This window comes from Ranitomeya variabilis, chromosome 6 (assembly GCF_051348905.1).
Source record: "Ranitomeya variabilis isolate aRanVar5 chromosome 6, aRanVar5.hap1, whole genome shotgun sequence".
Classification (NCBI taxonomy): Eukaryota; Metazoa; Chordata; class Amphibia; order Anura; family Dendrobatidae; genus Ranitomeya; species Ranitomeya variabilis.
Genome location: NC_135237.1, coordinates 502,618,841 through 502,645,402, shown reverse-complemented (window position 1 = coordinate 502,645,402; position 26,562 = coordinate 502,618,841). Strand labels below are relative to the sequence as shown.

Here is a 26,562-nt window from a genome sequence, read left to right as displayed (position 1 = left end):
GTCTCTCCGGGTCTGATTTGGTGGCTCGGGTCACTCCGGGTCCGATTTGGTGGCCCGGGTCACTCTGGGTCCGATTTGGTGGCCCGGGTCACTCTGGGTCCGATTTGGTGGCCCGGGTCACTCTGGGTCCGATTTGGTGGCCCGGGTCACTCTGGGTCCGATTTGGTGGCCCGGGTCACTCTGGGTCCGATTTGGTGGCCCGGGTCACTCTGGGTCCGATTTGGTGGCCCGGGTCACTCTGGGTCCGATTTGGTGGCCCGGGTCACTCTGGGTCCGATTTGGTGGCCCGGGTCACTCTGGGTCCGATTTGGTGGCCCGGGTCACTCTGGGTCCGATTTGGTGGCCCGGGTCACTCTGGGTCCGATTTGGTGGCCCGGGTCACTCTGGGTCCGATTTGGTGGCCCGGGTCACTCTGGGTCCGATTTGGTGGGCCGGGTCACTCTGGGTCCGATTTGGTGGGCCGGGTCACTCTGGGTCCGATTTGGTGGGCCGGGTCACTCTGGGTCCGATTTGGTGGGCCGGGTCACTCTGGGTCCGATTTGGTGGGCCGGGTCACTCTGGGTCCGATTTGGTGGCCCGGGTCACTCTGGGTCCGATTTGGTGGCCCGGGTCACTCTGGGTCCGATTTGGTGGCCCGGGTCACTCTGGGTCCGATTTGGTGGGCCGGGTCACTCTGGGTCCGATTTGGTGGGCCGGGTCACTCTGGGTCCGATTTGGTGGGCCGGGTCACTCTGGGTCCGATTTGGTGGGCCGGGTCACTCTGGGTCCGATTTGGTGGGCCGGGTCACTCTGGGTCCGATTTGGTGGCCCGGGTCACTCTGGGTCCGATTTGGTGGCCCGGGTCACTCTGGGTCCAATTTGGTGGCCCGGGTCACTCTGGGTCCGATTTGGTGGGCCGGGTCATTCTGGGTCCGATTTGGTGGCCCGGGTCACTCTGGGTCCGATTTGGTGGCCCTGGTCACTCTGGGTCCGATTTGGTGGGCCGGGTCACTCTGGGTCCGATTTGGTGGGCCGGGTCACTCTGGGTCCGATTTGGTGGGCCGGGTCACTCTGGGTCCGATTTGGTGGGCCGGGTCACTCTGGGTCCGGTTTGGTGGGCCGGGTCACTCTGGGTCCGGTTTGGTGGGCCGGGTCACTCTTGGTCCGGTTTGGTGGGCCGGGTCACTCTGGGTCCGGTTTGGTGGGCCGGGTCACTCTGGGTCCGGTTTGGTGGGCCGGGTTACTCTGGGTCCGATTTGGTGGGCCGGGTCACTCTGGGTCCGATTTGGTGGGCCGGGTCACTCTGGGTCCGATTTGGTGGGCCGGGTCACTCTGGGTCCGATTTGGTGGGCCGGGTCACTCTGGGTCCGATTTGGTGGGCCGGGTCACTCTGGGTCCGATTTGGTGGGCCGGGTCACTCTGACTGACAGCAGGATAAGGGAATGGCTGATAACAGAGAATAGACTGACAGCAGGACAAGGGAATGGCTGATAACAGAGAGAATAGACTGACAGCAGGACAGGGGAATTGCTGATAGAGAGAAATAGACTGACATCAGGACGGGGAATGGCTGATAACAGAGAAAAATAGACTGACTGCAGTACGGGGAATGGCTGATAACAGAGAGAAATAGACTGACAGCAGGACAGGGAATGGCTGATAACAGAGAGAATAGACTGACAGCAGGACAGGGGAATGGCTGATAACAGAGAGAAATAGACTGACAGCAGTACGGGGAATGGCTGATAACAGAGAGAAATAGATGGGTATTTCCTGAAGGAACTACAGATAGTGCTTTGGAATGGTGCCCGGGCTGCCCCAGCAAGACTTTCACACTTGGGTGCCCCTCAGGCGCTGGTTTGGTAGTTGTAGCCACTCTGGGTCCGATTTGGTGGGTGGGGCCCCTCAGGGGCCGATTTGGTGGGCGCTGTATACTGCGCGGCTCTGCGTTGTATACTGCGCGGCTCTGCGCTGTATACTGCGGGGCTCTGCGCTGTATACTGCGCGGCTCTGCGCTGTATGCTGCGCGGCTCTGCGCTGTATGCTGCGGGGCTCTGCGCTGTATGATGCGGGGCTCTGCGCTGTATGCTGCGGGGCTCCGCGCTGTATGCTGCGGGGCTCCGCGCTGTATGCTGCGCGTCTCCGCGCTGTATGCTGCGCGGCTCCGCGCTGTATGCTGCGCGGCTCCGCGCTGTATAATGCGCGGCTCTGCGCTGTATGCTGCGGGGCTCCGCGCTGTATAATGCGCGGCTCTGCGCTGTATTCTGCGGGGCTCTGCGCTGTATACTGTAATAATAATAAGACTACAGATAGTGCTTTGAAATTGTGCTGTGCTGTCACTTTAAGAGCTGATATTATCTGACAAAACTGTGGCCTGGTAGGCGTTGGCATAGTAACTGTGTCTGACTGCGCATATCAATGAGCTAATCAGCCAGGTGGCATTTGGCAGTTAAGTTATTTTTAGAAATTGCCTCAGAAACCAGCCCATTTTAAACGTATAGGAAAATTTCCCTATTGAAATGCATTACAATGAGGGGAAAAAACATTTTCAAACGCAAATTGTGCCAAAACTACAAATCCGATCGACACGAAAAATACTTAGCACACCTCTTGGGGACGCTGGCTTCGAAATGACACCTCACTGGAGTCTGTGAGTGAAGCGGTTCGGGCCGCATTACGTGCGGACTGAATAATAATAATAACTAGATGGGTATTTCCTGAAGGAACTACAGATAGTGCTTTGGAATGGTGCCCGGGCTGCCCCTGCAAGACTTTCACACTTGGGTGCCCCTCAGGCGCTGGTTTGGTAGTTGTAGCCCCTCAGGGTTGAGGCCACTCTGGGTCCGATTTGGTGGGCGGGGTCACTCTGGGTCCGATTTGGTGGGCGGGGTCACTCTGGGACCGATTTGGTGGGCGGAGCCACTCTGGGTCCGATTTGGTGGGCGGGGTCACTCTGGGACCGATTTGGTGGGCGGGGTCACTCTGGGTCCGATTTGGTGGGCGGGGTACCTCAGGGACCGATTTGGTGGGCGGGGTCACTCTGGGACCGATTTGGTGGGCGGGGTACCTCAGGGACCGATTTGGTGGGCGGGGTACCTCAGGGACCGATTTGGTGGGCGGGGTCACTCAGGGTCCGATTTGGTGGACGGGGCACCTCAGGGTCCGATTTGGTGGGTGGGGCACCTCAGGGTCCGATTTGGTGGGCGGGGCACCTCAGGGTCCGATTTGGTGGGAGGGGCACCTCTGGGTCCGATTTGGCGGGCGGCGCCACTCTGGGTCCGATTTGGCGGGCGGCACCACTCTGGGTCCGATTTGGCGGGCGGCGCCACTCTGGGTCCGATTTGGCAGGCGGCGCCACTCTGGGTCCGATTTGGCGGGCGGCGCCACTCCGGGTCCGATTTGGTGGGCGGCGCCACTCCGGGTCCGATTTGGTGGGCGGCGCCACTCCGGGTCCGATTTGGCGGGCGGCGCCACTCCGGGTCCGATTTGGCGGGCGGCGCCACTCCGGGTCCGATTTGGCGGGCGGCGCCACTCCGGGTCCGATTTGGCGGGCGGCGCCACTCCGGGTCCGATTTGGCGGGCGGCGCCACTCTGGGTCCGATTTGGCGGGCTGCGCCACTCTGGGTCCGATTTAGCGGGCGGCGCCACTCTGGGTCCGATTTGGCGGGCGGCGCCACTCCGGGTCCGATTTGGCGGGCGGCGCCACTCCGGGTCCGATTTGGCGGGCGGCGCCACACTGGGTCCAATTTGGCGGGCGGCGCCACTCTGGGTCCGATTTGGCGGGCGGCGCCACTCTGGGTCCGATTTGGCGGGCTGCGCCACTCTGGGTCCGATTTAGCGGGCGGCGCCACTCTGGGTCCGATTTGGCGGGCGGCGCCACTCTGGGTCCGATTTGGTGAGCGGGGCAATAATTATAATAAGACTACAGATAGTGCTTTGAAATTGTGCTGTGCTATCACTTTAAGAGCTGATATTATCTGGCAAAACTGTGCTGGTGTGGTCATGTACAGTTCGCAGGCGTTGGCATAGTAACTGGGCCTGACTGCGCATATCAATGAGCTAATCAGCCAGGTGGCAAGTGGCAGGTACATTTCAAATTGCCTCAGAAACCCGGCCATTATAACCTATGGGAAAATTTCCCTATTGAAATGCATTACAATGAGGGGAAAAAACATTTTCAAACGCAAATTGCGCCAAAACTACAAATCCGATCGACACGAAAAATACTTAGCACACCTCTTGGGGACGCTGGCTTCGAAATGACACCTCACTGGAGTCTGTGAGTGAAGCGGTTCGGGCCGCATTACATGCGGACTGAATAATAATAAGAATAAGAATAAGAAGAAGTTATCCACGATGGAATAACAGTATAGTGCTTTGTTCCAAAGCACTATAATAATAATAAGAAGAAGAAGTTTACCACGATGGAATAACAGTATAGTGCTTTGTTCCAAAGCACTATAATAAGAAGAAGTTATCCACGGTGGAATAACAGTATAGTGCTTTGTTCCAAAGCACTATAATAAGAAGAAGTTTACCACGGTGGAATAACAGTATAGTGCTTTGTTCCAAAGCACTATAATAAGAAGAAGTTATCCACGATGGAATAACAGTATAGTGCTTTGTTCCAAAGCACTATATTAAGAAGAAGTTATCCACGGTGGAATAACAGTATAGTGCTTTGTTCCAAAGCACTATAATAAGAAGAAGTTATCCACGGTGGAATAACAGTATAGTGCTTTGTTCCAAAGCACTATAATAAGAAGAAGTTATCCACGATGGAATAACAGTATAGTGCTTTGTTCCAAAGCACTATAATAAGAAGAAGTTATCCACGATGGAATAACAGTATAGTGCTTTGTTCCAAAGCACTATAATAACAATTATTATTATTATAATGAACACCGAAGCCAACATGCACACATACAAAGAAATATATACAAATATTAGGCATCAAAACTATGCAATTGCTGAAAACATGAATTTCACTATTGTACATAAAAACGTAAGAAACATATTTAAAGAAACCCTCCCATGAAGATTGTTTTTTTTTACTAATGTGTGTATATGTGCATGTAGTGTAGTGTTAGCATCGTTCTGCTCCCCTTCTCAGTGATGTCACCGCTCTGGTGACTATCTGGTTAGCACTGCACTCTGCATGACCCAGAAGTGGCTTTTTGTTGTGAATTCTATTTTTGGGCTCCCTCTAGTGGTCACAAGCGGTACTGTGTAGTGTTGTCTTTCTGCAGGTTGGCTGCATCAGCTGGTTCGTTATCCTTGGTTGGTTTCCTATTTAGCTCACCTGGAGACTCAGTTCCTTGCCTGCTATCAATGTATTCAGTGCTCTTCAGATTCCTTGTGTCTACCTTGCTCCCAGTCTCTCCAAGACAAGCTAAGTTTTTGTTTGATCATTTTTTGATTATCAGTGTTCATTATGTTTTTAGTCCAGCTCGCTAAAATGTGATTTCCTCGCTTGCTGGTTGCTCTAGGGGACTGAGTTTCTCCCCCCACACCGTGAGTTGGTGTGGGGGTTCTTGAAATCTCAGTGTGGATATTTTGTAAGGGTTTTTTACTGACCGCATAGATTCCCTTTTCTATTTTCTGCTATCTAGTATTAGTGGGCCTCATTTGCTGAATCTGCTTTCACCCCTGTGTATGTGCCTTCCTCTTACCTCACCGTTATTATCTGTTGGAGGCTTCTATATCTTTGGGGATTATTTCTCTGGAGGCAAGAGAGGTCTTTCTTTCTCTCTAGGGGTAGTTAGTTCCTCAGGCTGGCTCGAGACGTCTAGGATTTTTAGGCACGTTCACCGGCTACTTCTAGTGTGTTTGGATAGGTTCAGATTTGCGGTTAGTCCAGTTTGCCACCTCCCTAGAGCTTGTCCTATGTTTGTTACTTAGCTGGAGTAATTTGTGATCCTCAACCACTAAGGATCATAACAGCTTTTACAATGTAAGGCTAAGTAGCATCAGAATGAGGCTCCATAGACTTACACTGTGAAAGAGACTTCCGTCTCACTGTATGCTCTATGTGTGAGAAAGAAGAGTCTGAAGAGTGGTGACATCACTGAGAAGAGGAGTGGAACGTCACTGAATCCTGTACAAGACGGCGGTAGGTGAATATATTAACACACTAACCCTATTAATACTACACTACATACATATATACAAAGATTTGGTGAAAGAAAATCTTCATGGGAGGGCTTCTTTAACATTTTTTTAAATCAACAAATGTACAAGCCAACCAAAGCTAAAAGGTGACCTCATATGTAGTGTTGAGCATTCCGATACTGCAAGTATCGGGTATCGGCCGATACTTGCTGTATCGGAATTTCCGATACCGAGATCCGATACTTTTGTGGTATCGGGTATCGGGTATCGCAACAACATTAATGTAATAATGTGTAAAAAAGAGAATTAAAATAAAAAATATCGCTATACTCACCTGTCCGACGCAGCCGGGACCTCAGCGAGGGAACCGGCAGCGTTGTTTGTTTAAATTTCGCGCTTTTACTTGGTTACGTGAAGTCCCGGCTTGTGATTGGTCAGGGCGGCCATGTTGCCGGGACGCGGACCAATCACAGCAAGCCGTGACGAAATTACGTCACGGCTTGCTGTGATTGGTCCGCGTCCCGGCAACATGGCCGCCATTAACCAATCACAAGCCGTGACGTCACGGGAGGCTGGACATGCGCGTATTTTGAAAAGCGCGCGTGTCCAGCCTCCAGTGACGTCCCGGCAACATGGCCGCCATTAACCAATCACAAGCCGGGACGTCACGGGAGGCTGGACATGCGCGTATTTTGAAAAGCGCGCGTGTCCAGCCTCCAGTGACGTCCCGGCAACATGGCCGCCATTAACCAATCACAAGCCGGGACGTCACTGGAGGCTGGACACGCGCGCTTTTTAAAATACGCGCGTGTCCAGCCTCCCGTGACGTCACGGCTTGTGATTGGTTAATGGCGGCCATGTTGCCGGGACGCGGACCAATCACAGCAAGCCGTGACGTAATTTCGTCACGGCTTGCTGTGATTGGTCCGCGTCCCGGCAACATGGCGCCGTGACCAATCATAAGCCGGGACGTCACTGGAGGCTGGACACGCGCGCTTTTCAAAATACGCGCATGTCCAGCCTCCCGTGACGTCACGGCTTGTGATTGGTTAATGGCGGCCATGTTGCCGGGACGCGGACCAATCACAGCAAGCCGTGACGTAATTTCGTCACGGCTTGCTGTGATTGGTCCGCGTCCCGGCAACATGGCCGCCCTGACCAATCACAAGCCGGGACTTCACGTAACCAAGTAAAAGCGCGAATTTTAAACAAACAACGCTGCCGGTTCCCTCGCTGAGGTCCCGGCTGCGTCGGACAGGTGAGTATAGCAATATTTTTTATTTTAATTCTTTATTTTACACATTAATATGGTTCCCAGGGCCTGAAGGAGAGTTTCCTCTCCTTCAGACCCTGGGAACCATCAGGAATACCGTCCGATACTTGAGTCCCATTGACTTGTATTGGTATCGGGTATCGGTATCGGATTGGATCCGATACTTTGCCGGTATCGGCCGATACTTTCCGATACCGATACTTTCAAGTATCGGACGGTATCGCTCAACACTACTCATATGGATTAACCCTAACTTTATTGACTCACTTCTCTATGTGTCCAACCAGGCCTCAAATGAACTGAGGAAGAGCTGGATCCAGCTTAGCTGTCAAGGACCCGCCTGTCTGAATAATCCACAGCACAGCTATTAAAGTAAGTTTTTGTCTTGAAAAAGGAGTTGATCTGGCTCCAAAACAAGTAGGAAGAAACTCATCCTATTATCTTGTGTGAAGAATCCTCGTTCTGAGCAGCCTATCCCTTTCAGCCCCATTATATCCGCGTTATATCCTGCAGCTGGTCTTAACACTGGAGTGCCCGCTAGGACCGTGGAGTACTCGGTACCGGGTCGGCACGGTTCTTAACCCCTTCCCGACATGTGACGGAATAGTACGTCACATGTCGGGACCCCCGCTTTGATGTGCGCTCCGGCGGTGAGCGCACATCAAAGTCGCGACATGTCAGCTGTTTTTTACAGCTGACATGTGCGCGCAATAGCGGCGGGTGAAATCGCGATCACCCGCCGCTATTAACTAGTTAAATGCCGCTGTCAAACGCAGACAGCGGCATTTAACTACCGCATCCGGCCGTGCGGCCGGATATGAGCGCATCGCCGACCCCCGTCACATGATCGGGGGTCGGCGATGCTCCTCCATTGTAACCATAGAGGTCCTTGAGACCTCTATGGTTACTGATCGCCGGTGGCTGTGAGCGCCACCCTGTGGTGGGCGCTCACAACACACCTGCAATTCTCCTACATAACAGCGATCTGATGATCGCTGTTATGTAGCAGAGCCGATAGGGCTGTGCCTGCTTCTAGCCTCCCATGGAGGCTATAGAAGCATGGCAAAAGTAAAAAAAAAAAGTTTTTAAAAATGTGAAAAAAATAAAAAAAATATAAAAGTTTAAATCACCCCCCTTTCGCCCCAATCAAAATAAATCAATAAAAAAAAACCCCAACCTACACATATTTGGTATCGCCGCGTTCAGAATCGCCCGATCTATCAATAAAAAAAAGCATTAACCTGATCGCTAAATGGCGTAATGAGAAAAAAATTTGAAACGCCAGATTTACAAAAGAACGTATCTACACCAAAATGCAATCATTAAAAACGCCAGCTCGGCACGCAAAAAATAAGCCCTCACCTGACCCCAGATCACGAAAAATGGAGACGCTACGAGTATCGGAAAATGGCGCAATTTTGTTTTGTTTTGTTTTTTGCAAAGTTTGGAATTTTTTTTCACCACTTAGGTGAAAAATAACCTAGTCATGTTAGGTGTCTATGAACTCGTAGTGACCTGGAGAATCATAATGGCAGGTCAGTTTTAGCATTTAGTGAACCTAGCAAAATAGGCAAGCAAAAAACAAGTGTGGGATTGCACTTTTTTTGCAATTTCACTGCACTTGGAATTTTTTTCCCGTTTTCTAGTACACGACATGCTAAAACCAATGATGTCGTTCAAAAGTACAACTCGTCCCGCAAAAAATAAGCCCTCACATGGCCAAATTGACGGAAAAATAAAAAAGTTATGGCTCTGGGAAGGAGGGGAGCGAAAAACGAAAACGGAAAAACGGAAAAAGCTCCGGGGGTGAAGGGGTTAAAGGGGTGGTCACAGTAGCAGTGACCCGGTACGTGGCCCTGGGCATCCAGTTAAAGCGGATAAGTGGACGTGGTGGAAATAAAGTCTAATGTAGTAATGTTCGTGACGCCACCTGTGGTACTCGGCCAGGGATGCCTGACACTGGTTAAAGGGATCCGCTGGGGCCAATGGTAATGCAGCTTAGATGGTTTTGCTCCTCACAGGTGGAGCGGAGGCCCCAGGGCTACCAGGAGGGCTACCCCAGGGCTACCCATGAGGGGTTGTAGATCTTGGGGTGCAGGAAATAATTGGAGGACACAGGATTTGCTGTCTCTTTATGTTTTACTGGTGAAATTGCAGTCCAGGGCACGGATTACAGGTGATCTTTGAAATCCGGGCAGCCTGGGAGCAGTTCGGAATCCCACTAGCCAGGTGGGATTGGAAGCCTTCCTTTCTGTGCTGAATTCTGGGTTCTTGATGCATTAGCTTTCCTCAAGTCCCTCTCTCAATCTGTCCCTTAGGTGGAACACTACCCGCATGGCAAGCAGCTTGAGCCTTTTTACAGGTGTCCCTCTCTCGTGGTGATTCCGGCTCTAATCTTCTGCTGTGCCTTTGGGTGTCTGTTGTAGCTAGAAGACCTGCAATCTCCTGCCCTCCGGTTTCTGCTGTGGGGCATACAGTTCCCACACAACCTCGGACCCCAGTGTCCGATTTCTTGCCCTCAAACCTGAAGTGAGCCCAATCGCAGTTCCACTCCAGTTTCTCTCTCCTTTGCTTCCTCTCCCTTCATTGTCTCACACAGACTAAACTCTAACTTCTCCTCCAGACCAGAACTTAAAGCTCCCCCTTCTGGCCTAGAGTCAGAAAAGTGTTGTATGCTAGTGTTACCTGCTAAGGGAATTCCTTCTCACTTCCAGGCATGGCATCACCCTCCCCGGGAGGTAGGCAATACCACTGTGACAAACGGATTCCTGGGGTGTCACAACACCTTATCACAACATTGCTAGGTGAGTACAATTTTCAGTGTCTGTATTATCTCCTATAAGGATATCATCCTATTTGTCAGCTTTTTGTGTTCCACTTCTAGCACATCCTCAAGGTTGCAAAATTAGCTTTTATTCAAGAGAAGTGAGATTTTTTACCATGGCTGTTTTTAGTTGTTTGTATTATTCTGTACCTGGCATGGAATATATAAACAGGTCAGGGAACGTTGCCTGGCCTATAAGTCTCCCTACAGTGGTGTGACTCCCTCCTCAAGAGAAAACTTTACCTCCCACACTTGTTATAGAATAAAACACTAGAGTAATGGTGTTTCTTTTTGACCACTAGCTCTTACCTAGTATAAGATTAATATATTCAGGTTGAAGAGATACAATTATACATAAAGATATACTGCAGTAAATACTTTTTCCTCTCCTATTAATAAGTAAAGTAAATCTTCTACACATGGGGTGATCACAACATGTTCCTCATTAGCATGTAGTCCATTCATAGCGTAAAATCCTCTCTAAACCATTTCTACTAGCTTTTTACCCATTAAGCTCCATGGCGGTTCCCAGAAAGAGAAGGTGCTAAAGATGATAAGATTATTTCACTTTAAAGAAGCTCAGTAAATAACCTTATTTACTGTTTTTATACATGGCTTTAATATTAAACACATTATATGGTTGATAAGCACTGGGACATCACTACTGTATATGAGGGTACATGCAGCTAATGGCTCCACAATTCAGTAAAAAAAACTTTGTTGGTCACTCAACCTCCCACTCAAATGTCTATATAAACTATTGTAATGAAGGATCACCTTCTTAACCCCTTTACCCCTGAGGGGGGTTTGCAAGTTAACGACAGGGCCAATTTTTGCAATTCTAACCACTGTCACTTTATGAAGTTATTACTCTGCAACGTTTCAACGGATCCCAGTCATTCCAAGACTGTTTTTTCGTGACATATTGTACTTATAGTGGTAAAAATTTCTTTGGTATGACTTGCATTTATTTAAGAAAAAAACAGAAATCTGGCGAAAATATGGAAAATTTTCAAAGTTTGAATTTTCGTGCCCTTAACCCCTTAATCCCATATGACGTATTATCCCGTCGAGGTGACCTGGGACTTACTTCCCAGTGACGGGATAGTACATCATATGCGATCGGCCGTGCTCATGGGGGGAGTGCGGCCGGGTGTCAGCTGATTATCGCAGCTGACATCCGGCACTATGTGCCAGGTGCTGTCACGGACTGCTCCTGGCACATTAACCCCCGGCACACTGCGATCAAACATGATCGCAGTGTTCCGGCGGCATAGGGAAGCATCGCTCAGGGAGGGGGCTCCCTGCGTGCTTCCCTGAGACCCTCGGAGCAACACGATGTGATCACGTTGCTCCATGGGTCTCCTACCTCCTCCTCCCTGCAGGCCGGATCCAATATGGCCATGGGGCTGCTTCTGGGTCCTGCAGGGAGGTGGCTTGCAAGCGCCTGCTCAGAGCAAGTGCTTGCAAGCTTCCCTGCAGTGCCTGTCATATCGCTGATCTGACACAGTGCTCTGCAAAGTGTCAGATCAGCAATCTGTCCTTATAACATGATGTCCCCCCTGGGGTAATGTTATAAAGTAAAAAAAAAATATTCACATATGAAAAAAAAAAAATCCTAAATAAAGAAAAAAAAAATATTGTTCCCATAAATACATTTCTTTATCTAAAAAATACAAACAATAAAAGTACACATATTTAGAACTGTAACGACCCGACCTATAAAACTGTCCCACTAGTTAACCCCTTCAGTGATCACCATAAAAAAACGAGGCAAAAAACAATGCTTTATTATCATACCGCTGAACAAAAAGCGGAATAACACGCGGTAAAAAATACGGATATAAATAACCATGGTACCGCTGAAAACATCATCTTGTCCCGAAAAAAACGACCTGCCATACAGCGTCATCAACGAAAAAGTACAAAAGTTTTAGTCCTCAGAATAAAGCGATGCAAAAATAATTATTTTTTCTATAAAATAGTTTTTCTTGTATAAAAGCGCCAAAACATAAAAAAAATATAAATGAGGTATCACTCTAATCGTACTATCCTGAAGAATAAAACTGCTTTATCAATTTTACCAAATGTGGAACGGTATAAATGCACCCCTAAAAAGAAATTCATGAATAGCTGGTTTTTGGTCATTCTGCTTCACATAAATCGGAATAAAAAGCGATCAAAAAATGTCTCATGCCCAAAAAAGGTACTAATAAAAATGTCAACTCGTCTCGCAAAAAACAAGACCTCACATGACTCTGTGGACCAAAATATGGAAAAGTTATAGCTCTCAAAATGTGGAAACGCAAAAACTATTTTTTGTAATAAAAAGCGTCTTTTAGTGTGTGACAGCTGCCAATCACAAAAATCAGCTAAAAAACCTGCTATAAAAGTAAATCAAACCCCCCTTCATCACCCCCTTAGTTAGGGAAAAATAATAAAATAAAAAAAATGTATTTATTTCTATTTTCCCATTAGGGTTAGGGTTGGGGCTAGGGTTGGGGCTAGGGTTGGGGTTAGGGATGGGGCTAGGGTTAGGGTTTGGGTTGGGGTTAGGGTTGGGGCCAGGGTTAGGGTTAGGGTTGGGGCTAGGGTTAGGGTTGGGCAAGGGATAGGGTTTGGGTTAGGGCTACAGTTAGGGTTGGGGCTAAAGTTAGGGTTAGGGTTGGGGCTAAAGTTAGGGTTAGGGTTTGGATTATATTTACGGTTGGCATTAGGGTTAGGGGTGTGTTTGGGTTAGGGTTTCAGTTAGAATTAGGGGGCTTCCACTGTTTAGGGTTAAGGGTTATCCAAACGCGACATGGTGTCCGATCTCAATTCCAGCCAATTCTGCGTTGAAAAAGTAAAACAGTGCTCCTTCCTTTCCAAGCTCTCCCGTGCACCCAAACAGGGGTTTACCCTAACATATGGGGTATCAGTGTACTCAGGACAAATTGGACAATTGTTGGTGTCCAATTTCTCTTGTTACCCTTGGGAAAATAAAAATTTGGGGGGGCTTAAAAACCATTTTTGTGGGAAAGAATTATTTTTTATTTTCACAGCTCTGCGTTATAAACTGTAGTGAAACACTTGGGGGTTCAAAGTTCCCTCAACACATCTAGATAAGTTCCTTGGGGGGGTCTAGTTTCCAACATGGGGTCACTTGTGGGGGGTTTCTACTGTTTAGGTACATCAGGGGCTCTGCAAATGCAATGTGACGCCTGCAGACCAATCCATCTAAGTCTGCTTTCCAAACGGCGCTCCTTCCCTTCCGAGCTCTGCCATGCGCCCAAACGGTGGTTCTCCCCACATATGGGGTATCAGCGTACTCAGGACAAATTGGACAACAACTTTTGGGGTCCAATTTCTCTTGTTACCCTTGGGAAAATAAAGAGTTGGGGGGGCGAAAAAACATTTTTGTGGAAAAAAAAAGAATTTTTATTTTCACGGCTCTGCGTTATAAACTGTAGTGAAACACTTGGGGGTTCAAAGTTCCCTCAATACATCTAGATAAGTTCCTTGGGGGGTCTAGTTTCCAACATGGGGTCACTTGTAGGGGGTTTCTACTGTTTAGGTACATCAGGGGCTCTGCAAATGCAATGTGACGCCTGCAGACCAATCCATCTAAGTCTGCTTTCCAAACGGCGCTCCTTCCCTTCCGAGCTCTGCCATGCGCCCAAACGGTGGTTCTTCCCACATATGGGGTATCAGCATACTCAGGACAAATTGGACAACAACTTTTGGGGTCCAATTTCTCTTGTTACCCTTGGGAAAATAAAGAGTTGGGGGGGCGAAAAAACATTTTTGTGGAAAAAAAATGATTTTTTATTTTCACAGCTCTGCATTATAAACTGTAGTGAAACACTTGGAGGTTCAAAGTTCTCACAACACATCTAGATAAGTTCATTGGGGGACTAGTTTCCAATATGGGGTCACTTGTGGGGGGTTTCTACTGTTTAGGTACATTAGGGGCTCTACAAATGCAATGTGATGCCTGCAAACCATTCCATCTAAGTCTGCATTCCAAACGGCGCTCCTTCTCTTCCGAGCTCTGCCATGTGCCCAAACGGTGGTCCCCCCACATATGGGGTATCAGCATACTCAGGACAAATTGGACAACAACTTATGGGGTCCAATTTCTCCTGTTACCCTTGGATAAATACAAAACTGGGGGCTAAAAAATAATTTTTGTGAAAAAAAAAGAATTTTTATTTTCACCGCTCTGTATTATAAACTGTAGTTAAATACTTGGGGGTTCAAAGCTCTCACAATACATCTACATAAGTTCCTTAGGGGGTCTACTTTCCAAAATGGTGTCACTTGTGGGGGGTTTCAATGTTTAGGCACAACAGGGGCTCTCCAAACACGACATGGCGTCCCATCTCAATTCCAGTCAATTTTACATTGAAAAGTCAATCGGCGCTCCTTCCCTTCCGAGCTCTGCCATGCGCCCAAACAGTGGTTTACCCCCACATATCAGGCATCAGCATACTCAAGACAAATTGCGCAACAACGTTTTGGGTCCAATTTCTGCTCTTACCCTTGGGAAAATAAAAAACTGGGGGCGAAAAGATCATTTTTGTGAAAAAATATGATTTTTTATTTTTACTGCTCTATATTCTAAACTTCTGTGAAGCACTTGGTGGGTCAAAGTGTCCACCAAACATCTAGATAAGTTGCTTAGGGGGTCTACTTTCCAAAATGGTGTCACATGTGGGGAGTTTCAATGTTTAGGCACATCAGGGGCTCTCCAAACACAACATGGTGTCCCATCTCAATTCCAGTCAATTTTGCATTGAAAAGTCAAATGGTGCTCCTTCCCTTCCGAGCTCTGCCATGCGCCCAGTATTTTACCCCCACATATGGGGTATCAGCGCACTCAGGACAAATTGAACAACAACTTTTGGGGTCCATTTTCTCCTGCTACCCTTGGTGAAATAAAGATCCAAGATCCCCTGTGACCAGTGCCCCGGACTGTATCTGCAATTAAAGGTAAAGAAACTACAGTCACTGTGTCCTCCAATCATTCCGGCACCCCAACATCCACAACACCTCATAGACTGTCCTGATAGCCCTGGGGCCTTTGCTCCACCTGTGGGGAGCAGAACCATCCCAGCTGCATCACCATCTGCCCCAGCGGTCTCCTTAAGCAGCGTTGGCCATTTATAGCTGATTACCACAGGTGGCATCATGAACATTCCCTTTGTCCCCTACCAACTTTATTTCCATCATCCATTCCATTTAATTGTGGGCCCAGGACCACGGACCGGATCACGGCTGCCATGACCACCCCTTTAAGAACCGTTCCACCCCCTTCCGAGTACCCCTCGGCCCAGGCGGATGCTACACATGACTTGCGGCTGTTAGACAGCTTGAATACATGTGGGGGTTGCCTGGTTGTTAGGCAATACCCACATGTATTCAAACTGTCTAGCAGCCACAAGTCATGCAGCTGTGTCAACATAAACTAAATCTCCGAGCATGCCGAAATACTCGGAGACCACCCGAGCATCTCGAGTAACGAGTATGCTCGCTCATCACTAGTGCCTCTGCTAGGCTTGAAGCTGTAACCCTCAAGTTTTATTACACAGCTAAATAACACCGAGGCTTATTTATTTTGCTCTCCTAAATTCTCGGTTTTCAATCTGGGGTACATTATATAACATCAGCCAGTGGACCAGTACTGCCCAGCTGTCACCCTCATCTATATTAGTGTCTGACAGGAGCAAGATGGTTTGGCCAGCACTATCTATAAGGTGAGTTCCTGCATGGTGTCATATCAATACCAACACCACCACCTACCTGCCTAATACATTTCAATTCGAACCTACATTACTAGACAAGACAGACTTCTTAAAACCCTTGAAAGTGTCCTGTGGTATCTCGCACCAATGACTGGCGGTAGAAAGGTATAATATTACATGATACCTTTATCTGGCTGGACAGCTAATTGAATTAAGCATGACATATTTACCATTACATGTTTGTTGTGAACCCAGGGATCACTTTAAATTCTCATTTATTTCCAAATCTGCAACAGGTGTAAGATGCAGACTTGTGAAGACTATTGCAGTCATTGTAATGGAGGTCGGGGCACATGTGTGTATCACTTCCCCTTCCTTATGTGTACAAATGAAAATATTTATCTAAAGTGGTAATCGGTGACTTTTTTTATCTTTTGCATATTCAACTTAATGTTAGAGAACAAGTAATAGCCAACTCCCTGCCTCCTCTGAAGTGCACTGATCTCTTATTTCGGAGGGGTCATGTGATTGCTCCTGATGGCGATTTTCAAATTTCCTGTGACTTCACGTTGACAGAGCAGCTCCTTCTCTTCTGCTCTCCTCTGTCGACGGAGTGTCACAAATGATGTCATTGTGATTTGCAACTTACTCCTGGCTGCTGAAGCCATTGCTGGCGCTGAGAGCTGTGGATGCATGTCACATCATAGGTACTATAATACATAGGATAATAGTGGTACTATAATACATAGGGATATTAGCAGTACTATAATACATGGGGATCTGAGCAGTGCTGTAATACATGGGGATAGGAGTGATACTATAATACATGGGGATATGAGCCGTACTATAATACATGGAGATAGGAGCGGTACTATAATACCTGGGGATTGTAGCAGTACTATAATACATGGGGATATGAGCAGTGCTATAATACATGGGGATAGGAGCAGTACTATAATAGATGGGGATAGGAGCAGTATTATTATACATGGGGAAAGTAGCGGTACTAGAATACATAGGGATAGGAGCGATAATATAATACATGGGGATAGGAGCTGTGCTATAATACATAGGGATAGTAGCGGTACTATAATACATAGGGATAGGAGCAATAATATAATACATGGGGATAGAAGCGGTGCTATAATACATAGGGATAGTAGCAGTACTATAATACATGGGGATATGAGCAGTGCTATAATACATAGGGATAGGAGTGATACTATAATACATGGGGATATGAGCAGTGCTGTAATACATGGGGATAGGAGCGGTGCTATAATACATAGTGATAGTAGCAGTGCTATAATATATTGGGACATGAGCAGTGCTGCAATACATGGGGATAGCAGCTGCACTATAATGCATGGGTATTGGAGCGGTACTTTAATATATAGAGATAAGAGTGGTACTATAATGCTTGGGGATAGGAGAGGTGCTATAATATATGTGGTATAGTATAAGAGTTTGGAGCTCAGAAAACCCCTTTAACTGGAATTTTCTTATGTATACTCACCATAATAAAATAAGATAACCCTATGCATTTTGCTTCAGAGATCAGTTCTTAGGGCTCATTTCCACATGCGAGGCACACGTCCGTATCTCGCATGTGGAAACCAAGCTCTGGCTCCGGCACTTTGGAGCGGAGCTGTGCAGCTCCATGTGTTCCTATGCGGCCGCACGCTCCGCTCCTCAGTGCCGGCTCCACAGCTTGGTTTCCACATGCGAGATACGGACGTGTGCCTCGCATGTGGAAATGAGCCCTTATTCTTTATATGGGAATCTAGTACTTCTGGGTGTTAAGAAGAGCCATATTAATAACAATGAGGCCTCCATTTTAACAGGAAACAGAGCCATTAATCACTTAGCCACATATTCCTAAACATTAGAATTGGTTAATTAGCTCTTTATGCTAATGTGAGTAATTATTTTAACCAAAGTAGCTGCCAATTTCAGATTCATGACCATTAGTAAGCACGGTAATTAATATCCATTATTTAGCCACATTTCTCTGTGGTTTGGTTGTTTGTATGTTTTGCAATCTATTGATACCTTATAATGAACCCTGGTTGTATTAATATGTTTTCTCGTTATTTGCATATTTTCCCGACTGATTTTTACACTGGTTGAAGGAATTGTGGCAAGATATCACAAATGAAGAAGCAGAAGCGTCGCCGAGCTCTAATTAATAGCAAATGCTCCCACCTGCGTTTTACAGTAAAATTCACATTTTCCTTGGCCTTTCGGATGAAGTGCGAGCAGAGCAGCATGCAAGGACTGACACTAATGGGCTTCTTGAGTCATGCAACTCGGGGAGCCTATCAGTGATCCATCCTACATCCAGTCAAGCCCCAGGTGGCAGAATGTATCGCTTATGTGATTTCGTTAGTCTCCACTGGTTTCAAGTCTTGAAATCCTACTCAATTTCTTCTTGCTCAATTAATTTATAAAAGTCTGCTGCACAAAATAAAAAGCCATGAACGTCAAGGTTTGTTTAAATTATAGCGATGTATTTTTGCAAATACAAACAAAAAAAAAATACGGGACCGGAATAAATAAAAATCAGAAAATAATGATTGGCACAGTAGAGAGAATTATCATTTATTTTATACTAAGGAAACACAACTTTATATGAAAAGAGTAATATGGAATTATTTTAATGATTAGCAATTAACAAAAAATCATAAGTTATATGCAAAAACAATGTAAGGTGGATCCAGTGGTGTGCAAAATTTTTTAAGGGCATTATAAGAGATGATCTGAAGTAAGAAGCATTCCAGCCATACTTCGGAATAAAAAATATGCATAAACTTTATTCGAACAGGGTTAAAAATAATATTCTTGATATATCCAGAAATATGTAAATTTTTATACACGTTTCAGATTAAAACTCATCCTTAGTCCATGACTAAAGTATGACGCTAGTCACTACGCAATGTGATGCTAGTCACTGCTAACAGTCTTACCGTGAGGGAGGATAGCCAAGAGGTCTGAAGTCAGTACCGAAAGGGCTCGTATTAGACAAAGAGGAAATGCATATTGTCTAAATTGCTAAATAGCCCTGTAATCACCCAGAATAAACGACACCTGGAGGAGATCCCAAAGACCCAGCCAAATAAAACAATAGAGGTCTCATTCACAACATCCCTAGGACACCGTGAGCAGTGGAATCATGACATATAGACTGAGTTTTAGTCTGAAAGGTGTAGGAACATTTTCATATTTTTGGATCTACTGAGAATGTAATTTGAACTCTGTTGGAATAAAGCTGATGCACATTTTTTATTACGGAATACGGCTGGAACGTTTCTTACTTCAGATCTTTCTGCCACATTGGGCAGGAGTGCTTTTTTCAATGCCGAGGATCGGCGGAGCCTTTTCCAGGGTGAGCTGGTTCACACATGAGATGATTTGCAAAAAATATATTGCAGAGAATAATATAGCAACTGGCTCCCAGCATAGATTCATGAAAGATAATTCATATGTAACATTCCTTTAAACCTCTTCCTCGTGTAGGAAGTCTGGTAATTCTCACCTCAATATGGCGCAGTGCCTCCACCTGAGTCTTGGTGGGAATACTATAGGTATTAGAAGTGGTGGTACTGATACAGGAATGTGATATGTCAGGGTAGCTGGCAGACTCGAGCAGTGAGAGTGATAAAGAGAGATGTTGGTAGGTGCACAATGGCTGAGATCTGATTCTTTACAAATGAGAAGCAGAACTTTGAATTCCATGATGAAAAGAGGCTATGAGAGCCACAACTCTGAAAAAGAAGCAGCTTAAGTAGATTAGTGAGAAAAATGAGTCTGGCATCTGCATTCCACATGGACAAAAGTGGAGCCAGTCGGAATAGTAAAAGATCGATTAATAGAGTGTTACAACATATAAGGCAGGATATTATCAGACTATAAACTCATTCTACATATCTCTTTTCATGTTGTTAGTTTTCATCCATTCAATGTCTAGTTGGCCAATTGCTTCGTTGTTCAACATAACCAGACTAATTGTGACCTATTGAATTTGTAAAAAAAACTGTTTTTCATATTTTTGCCTCGCCTGCTTACATGAGGGAGATAAGTAGAGTGCGTTTTTATCTTTATATTAGCCTGTAGTTTTGGATTAATTTTTTAATAAATGCGAGCAACCCCTTTAAAGACTACAATGGGAGAATGCCATAAAACTGGAGCCATTCCTTCTGAATGACAATCTTGGTCCATCATTACTATCAACTTCACATGCTCGCTTGTAACAGTTTTATAATGGATATTGTACCAATTAACATATAAATTATGCATCAGATTATGGATTCAAAATATAATCCACAGCAAGTGAGATAAAGAAAGTTGGCCCCAATGTCTACTGACATATAGCACAGGCACCATTGGCTGAGCGAGGGCTTTTTCATGCTAGGATGCACTTTGTCTGGCCCAACAGTACCATGATGTCTGTGCACCTTATTTATATGCACGGTTCCTAACTGATATGATTGCGATTCTTAAAGAGAAAGGACTAGATAACAATAATTCACAAAATAAAAACAGAAAAACGGGAGAAAAACAAGAGAAGAAAAATGTTGGACAATTATGTCATTCGTAGTGTAAGTTTACAACAAGCCACACATATTATTTTTGTCATTTAACCCTAAGGTTCCTAATGCTTTGGTGTAGAGGACCTAACTTGCTTCCTTTCTCAAAAGGATTTTGAGCCTATCCCATTTGTCTGACATGGTGGGATTCCCTAAGAGCTCATACTCATCTGCGTTTAATGCAATGTGTTAGAATGTCTACAGCACCATACCACTTTCTATGGAGAGGAGATGCTGCACCTACGGCATAAGCTATCACTAGTCTAAAGAAATAGGGGTGGTGCTCAGCAAACTGAGTGTTCGAAGTCCATTTTGCAAGTTTTAGAAAAATGCGGCACTCACCATTTCTTTGAAAAAATTCAGTCCTTCAGTCAGGCAGGTGATGCAGGGATGCCTGCCGCATGCTGTTTACTTGTGTGAAAATGAAATAAAGGATTTATTTTTTCCACAGAAATGGTGAGTGCTTGCATTAGTGATGAGCGAATATACTTGTTGCTCGTGTTTTCCCGAGCACGCTCGGGTGATCTCCGAGTATTTATTAGTGTTCGGAGATTTAGTTTTCATCACCTCAGCTGAATGATTCTTTTCCTGGTATGCAGGGGCCCATCCTTATACTAGTAAGTATGGCCCCCATCCTTATCCTGGTATGCATGGCCCCATCTTTATCTTGGCAAGCATGGCCCCATCCTTATCCTGGTATGCATGGCCCCCAGCAGAAAAAAAACATTCTTACCTTCCCTGCATTACCTCGCAGCGTCCTGCTCCAGTGCCAGCAGCTGCTTTCTGTTTGGAAGCAGCGCACAGCAGTGACATCATGCGCTGCTTACAAGCAGCCAAGGACAGCTGCCGGAATACTCACTGTTCTACATGCTGGGACTGTGTCCGTGTGCGAAAGCCAGCCGCTGCAAGAAGCCAGCTGCTGCGGCTGACACTGTGCTCACTATTAAAGAGAAATGAATATTCACTCCTTTCCATGCCCATGGGTGTGGAATGGTGGAATGGAGTGAATATTCACTTCTCTTTAGCAGCAGGCACATGAGTTAGCTGCAGCAGCCGGCTCCTGCCTCCTGTGACCCACTGCTTCACCACTGCTGCTCCCCCATCTCCCCACCACAGCCAGATTAGGGACATTCAGACTAAAAGATGCACCCCCCATTTTCCTCCACATTTCTGGAGGAAAAAGGTGTGTCTTATAGTCCGAAAAATACGGTAAGTACAGCAAATATAAACTCAGCCAAGAGAAAGAAATTTTAAAAAACAAAACGTGTGTTAATTGTGTGTTAATTTGTTTCCACCAAAACAAAACCACACCCAAAAAAATGTAGCTAGCCAGTATAAACACATAAAGAAAAATAAACACAATACTAGCACTGATCTTGGAACACACACAAAACGTGTTATTGCATACAGCATCATTTACCTATATTATTATATTATTGTAATATCTTCCGCTTTTCAATTCAATGGGTTTAGTGTCAAGACGATGGAGGAGATTCCGGGGTCAGTTCCACTGTGAGAGACAATAGCAGAGCTAGAATGGTAGTGTAGTCTTGAAAAAAAAGCCATACCTCTATTATGACTGGCCCCAGTGATACATCTTCGCCCGTAAGTGGCTACCATTTTCATTTTGTTGTTTGTAATGTTTTCATTATGATTTTGCATTCAAAACACATCTTTTTCTATGTCATCCCGCACCTTACAGATTGCGCCATGGCAAAAAGGGAAATACCTCCAGCTTGGAGGTGCTGAAGGCCAGGGATGATTCTGAACTGTAGGTCAGAGCTGGGGGCCAGGAAGAAGATGAGCCAGTGGAGACCACCACCACATCACAGACCATCGACATCTCTCCCCATCTACCCATAATACCAGCAAAGGAGGGACCCCCACATCATTACTGCTGTTCGTGACATGGAAGTTGCTGTGAGCGATGATGGTAAGGAGGATTTCTGTCATAGTCTGGCCTGATATTTCTGCCATGTCTCCTTTTGTTTGAGGCTGAGGACCAGGGCTGTCCTACAAATAGTTTTGGATGCCACAACACCTCCAAATAGTCCAATATCGCTTTTCGAGTTCCTGGGAAAGTGGTAGCTGCACGACGACTTCCACCTCCAGATACAGATCCAGCCTCCCAACAGCCACGACCACTTCCTTCAGTGCCAGCCACCCTGAAGCTACCACCTCCTCCAGTGCCAACCACCCAGAAATCCTCTCTTTGTGGGGAGGCAGGTGACCCTGTTGAATGTTGCCAAGAGCACAGCAAAAGAGGGAGTAGGAGGAGGCTCAGATGTGTCAAGCTTTTTAAGATGTGTACTCCATTGCACTTTGTGCTTGGATTTGTCTGATCATCCAGGTGGTGCTCAGGTTTATAATATTTACACATCACTTGATGCTCTGATGGCACAGCGTGCAAGCGGCCTGCCGTTTCTCTTCACTACATTGGGTTAAGGAGTCCTACGCCAGGGCTTTGAGCTGGCTTTTGGTTGCTCATATCTTTGGTGTGGGGTGCAGTAGCAGACAATGTACTGGTATGGGCTGGCTGCTGTGTTTTTCCATTCTGCTCCCTCTTTTGCTGTGCTGATCGGGAAACGTGACCACCTACTCTTCCTCCAAACTGCACACATCACTGTGAGGCCCTTCAATCCATGTGGGGTAAAGGACCTCATCTTCCTCCTCATTATCTCACACTTAGTCCTGACCGCTGCCCTCCTTGACGGTTGGCACACTGCAGAAAGCCACAGCAGTTGTCACCTGTGTTTCCTCATCCCTAGAGATGTGCTGTGGTGGTGGTGCACTGACCATGCGCGCTGGCTATCCCACGTTCTCATCCTCTGATATAACGGGTGATTGGGCATCAGTGCACTCAGTTTCTTCCATTTCTGTGCAGGATCAGGTGGATGGGCCACGGAATCCCAGCCAGCGGACCCATCAAACAGCAGAAAAGACTGCTGCATAACTTGGGGCTCAGACTGTATAGATGACTTGCAAGGGGGTGAGGTGGAAGAATGATGACTAAGATCCTCAGGTGCCAAATGAATGCTTTCTGCCCAGGCTAGGTGGAACAAAATGTGAAGGAACTGGAGGCACTCTCATCCGTCCAATCTAACAGGGCCTCCACATGTTCTGGCCTCACGATTCAGTCTGCAGTACTAGGGCCTACTAAATAATGAAAAAAAAACACCATTAGAGGAAAAACCTCCACTATACTAAACAAAAAAAACACCAGAAAACAGGCACAGATGCTTACCTGTTCAGGGCCTCCAACAATTGCACTAACCAGGGTGTACCAGGCCCAAGTAGAGATAGCAAATACACAGGTGCAAATAATACTAATGCAGCCAGCCTACAATCAGGAACCGGCCGCTTGGAGCACCCGTGCAACAAATAGTCTGTATGTGGCATGTTCACACAGGAATGCAAAGTATATGGTACAAAGCCTATTAATGACGCCATATGTATAGCGGGCTAACCATGATGCATCCTGTGTGAACAGAGGCCACAGTGTACAGAGCCATCCAGGGCCCAGTCGCACCCCGGAAAAATATACAGTGCACCAAAAACATAACAATGTATGCAAGGTATTGGTTGATATTATGGCCACACTATTGAAGCTGCCAACCCACGTCAAGGGTCCTTGTATCTTGGCAGTCCTAATCTAAAAAAACACCATTGGAGGAAAACCTCCACTAAACTAAACAAAAAAACACCAGAACACAGGCAGGGATGCTTACCTGTTCAAGGCCTCCAACAATTGCACTACCCAGGGTGCACCAGGCCCAAGTAAAGATAGCAAACAACACAGGTGCAAATAATACCGATGCAGCCAACCTACAATCAGGAATAGGCTGCTTGGAGCACCCGTGCAAAAAAATAGTCTGTATGTGGCATGTTCACACAGGACTGCAAAGTATATGGTGAAAAGCCTATTAATGACGCCATATATATAGCGGGCTAACCATGATGCATCCTGTGTGAACAGAGGCCACAGTGTACAGAGCCATCTAGGGCCCAGGCGCACCCTGGAAAAATGTACAGTGCACCAAAAACATAACAATGTATGCAAGGTATTGGTTGATATTATGGCGACAATATTTAAGCTGCCAACCCACGTCAAGGGTCCTTGTATATTGGCAGTCCTAATCTAAAAAAAAAACACCATTAGAGGAAAAACCTCCACTATACTAAACAAAAAAAACACCAGAAAACAGGCACAGATGCTTACCTGTTCAGGGCCTCCAACAATTGCACTAACCAGGGTGTACCAGGCCCAAGTAGAGATAGCAAATACACAGGTGCAAATAATACTAATGCAGCCAACCTACAATCAGGAAACGGCCGCTTGGAGCACCCGTGCAACAAATAGTCTGTATGTGGCATGTTCACACAGGAATGCAAAGTATATGGTACAAAGCCTATTAATGATGCCATATGTATAGCGGGCTAACCATGATGCATCCTGTGTGAACAGAGGCCACAGTGTACAGAGCCATATACAAGGACCCTTGACGTGGGTTGGCAGCTTAAATATTGTGGCCATAATATCAACCAATACCTTGCATACATTGTTATGTTTTTGTGCACTGTATATTTTTCCGGGATGCGACTGGGCCCTGGATGGCTCTGTACACTGTGGCCTCTGTTCACACAGGATGCATCATGGTTAGCCCGCTATACATATGGCGTCATTAATAGGCTTTGTACCATATACTTTGCATTCCTGTGTGAACATGCCACATACAGACTATTTGTTGCACGGGTGCTCCAAGCGGCCGGTTCCTGATTGTATGTTGGCTGCATTAGTATTATTTGCACCTGTGTATTTGCTATCTCTACTTGGGCCTGGTGCACCCTGGTTAGTGCAATTGTTGGAGACCCTGAACAGGTAAGCATCTCTGCCTGTTTTCTGGTGCCTACTAAATAATGCCAACGTTCTGTTGCCTGCAACCACCTGAGGAAGGTGTTGCAGTTGGACACGTAACAGGCACAGATCGACCACGACCTATCCCTGCAGCAGTTACAATATCACCACCAGCAGCACCACAACAACATCCATGTCCCCTATTTGTTGCTCTCCTCGTGTTTTTCCCCCTTAAAATAATATCTCGTAGGCGAGAGGCTGGATTCAGGCATTCTACTCAAGGCTATTATGCCCCAGAGAAACAGGTTTTTATGGCACAGAGTACAACATTTTTTTTTCTAAATGTTACAAGCTTCTTTTGCAACAGAGCAATAGGATTTTTTTGCCACAGAGAACTAGGTTTATATAGCACAGAGCAATAGGATTTTTTTTACACAGAATAGCAGACTTTTATGTCACAGACCACGAGGCTTTTATGGCACAGAGCAACAGGCTGTAAGGGCAGTCTACACAATGCTCATATGGCACAGAGGAACAGGCTTTTAGGTAAGTAAGAAGAAAATCCAAGCTGTGGACAAAGAGCACCATGCGTGCTCGAAACGCGTTCAGCTAACTTATGGCTTCTTTTCTGGAATAGTTGTGCAGCTATTTGTAAGTAGCTTTTTACGAATTTTAAATATGTGGAAATAAATTTGATGACTTCTTACTCCGGAGCTGGATTTTCTTCTTACTTACCTGGCAGAAGACGTTGGGCGGTGGAGTTTTCCTTGGTCGGATGTTTCTGTGGACTTTCATGGATTTGCTGATGGGGGTGAGCTGAAACACAACTTTTTTTTTTACTGTTCAACAGTCTTTTAGGGCAGTCTACACAATGTTCGTATGGCACAGAGGAATAGGCTTTTAGGGCAGTCTACACAATGTTCGTATGGCACAGAGGAATAGGCTTTTAGGGCAGTCTACACAATGTTCGTATGGCACAGAGGAATAGGCTTTTAGGGCAGTCTACACAATGTTCGTATGGCACAGAGGAACAGGCTTTTAGGGCAGTCTACACAACGCTGCTGTGACACACAGGAACAGGCTTTAAGGGCAGTCTACACAAGGCTTTTATGGCACAAAGAGATAGACTTTTCAGGCACACAGTACAATGCTTATATGGCACACAACACATGGCTGATATGGCACATAGAACCACAATGACAGCGAACGAG

General features: G+C 46.3%; 1 long non-coding RNA gene across 2 annotated transcripts in view; it reads left to right on the top strand.

The window, feature by feature from the left end:
- Positions 1-22,428, top strand: part of LOC143781418 (uncharacterized) — a 44,423-nt gene extending 21,995 nt beyond the window's left edge. Inside the window, exons 2-4 of one of the 2 annotated variants that reach the window (XR_013216704.1) lie at positions 7,651-7,735; positions 10,078-10,167; positions 22,199-22,428. This is a non-coding gene — a long non-coding RNA (uncharacterized LOC143781418). Of the gene's footprint in view, positions 1-7,650; positions 7,736-10,077; positions 10,168-18,042; positions 18,179-22,198 lie in introns of those variants that run through there. The other variant, XR_013216705.1, reaches the window with a different exon arrangement.
- Positions 22,429-26,562: the final 4,134 nt, after the last annotated feature.